Source organism: Rhinopithecus roxellana, chromosome 8, assembly GCF_007565055.1.
Source record: "Rhinopithecus roxellana isolate Shanxi Qingling chromosome 8, ASM756505v1, whole genome shotgun sequence".
Taxonomy (NCBI): Eukaryota; Metazoa; Chordata; class Mammalia; order Primates; family Cercopithecidae; genus Rhinopithecus; species Rhinopithecus roxellana.
The window spans coordinates 139113583-139115035 of record NC_044556.1 but is presented as its reverse complement, the minus strand read 5'-3'; the positions used below and the strand labels follow the sequence as shown (position 1 = coordinate 139115035).

At 32.9% G+C, this 1453-nt stretch overlaps 1 non-coding gene across 1 annotated transcript; it reads left to right on the top strand.

Annotated features, from left to right (window-relative positions):
- Positions 1-968: 968 nt before the first annotated feature.
- LOC115899447 lies at positions 969-1098 on the top strand. Its single transcript, XR_004059152.1, has one exon. It is a non-coding gene; the product is annotated as a small nucleolar RNA SNORA61 (small nucleolar RNA).
- Positions 1099-1453: the final 355 nt, after the last annotated feature.

The window sequence follows — 1453 nt, the reverse complement described above, 5'->3', positions numbered from 1 at the left end:
TGTCACACTTCTAGAGCCCTGTCTTTATACCTAAGAATGAATACTTTTAAAGTAACTGATTTCACATTTTCTTTCCACTTCGCTTTTGTATTTTTTAAAAATGAAATTAATATACTTTTATGTTTTTGTTTAATCTTATCAATATAGCTTATTTGGCATTTTACATACATTAATTTTAGCTTCAAATTTACTCAATATATCTTGGAATAAGGCAAAATAAATTTACTAGACAGTAAAGAAACTTTAAAGAAACTCTTTAAAATTTCCTGGTTCTTAGTTTCCTTTGCTTTAAGTGGCTTTGGTTGTGGTGGAGTTAGACATTCACAATCCCTTCTTGAGCCATAAATAAAACAGACAAAATATGTACTTGCCAAGTCACCACTTTATTTTGTGATCTATAGACACAGTCATTAAGTACAGGTACAATATGAAAGAAATGAGCCACACTGAGGTGATGTGGGCCACCTTAAATCTAAGGAAACTGCATTTTCAACCATGAAATCTAATAAGCTTGAGGTTCATAAAATAACTGGAGGAAAGCCATGTGTATGAGCAAACTCTCAATTTAGACCTGGAAAACTATGGATGCTGCAGCATTTGCACACGGGCCAAAGAAAATCATTAGGCAGCATCATAAAACTCCCCTAATCCATAAAATGCTACAATTTTATTTCTGCAAACAGAAGTTTCACCCCTGTTTTTCTGTGCATTTTATGACATGGAATTCTTTTATGGTACCATATATATTTAAATTCAGCTTCTTTAAATATTTTTTTCAAATACTTTATCTTTTGAAAATACTGTATCCCACAATGGCATAATCAGTGTTTCTAAAACAAAACATTCTCTATTATATACAGTGAAGTCTTTCAGAACAAAAGCAAAATACATTTTACTTCAATATGAGATGTCATTGTTATGCTTGGAATATAGTAATGAGATTCTTACTTTAAAATTTACTCATTTATATCCTCCTGTTCCCTTTACCATCGGATCTGAACACCGGTCTTGGTGGTCATAAAAGGAGGAAAAGTTATAGTGAAGCTGGCCTGAATGTTGTAATCTGGTATATGGCATGTGGGCTAGTTTCAGACAGGTTCAGAGATGGTTGGATCTCTGAAATTGTAAAATGAAATATAGGCTAAGGGAAGGATGTGTATGAAGCTCTGGAGATTCACGTTACATGCAAAGCTGTCCTCGCGTGACTATGGACCTATGGAGTTGGGAGAATCTCTATGGGAAGCAGAAGTGCTCTAGGTGCAGATCAATTAAAGATTAATAAAGACTGATAAAAGTAAAAAAAAATTTACTCATTTATTTATTCAATACTTTCTATATTTTATGGCTTTCTTTCAAGGATACTTTCCTCATTTGCTTCTGGAAGGACTTATACATGTTTCTTTCCATAATATGGAAATACTACAAAGAAGTCCTTGGTAAACATTTGTTTACC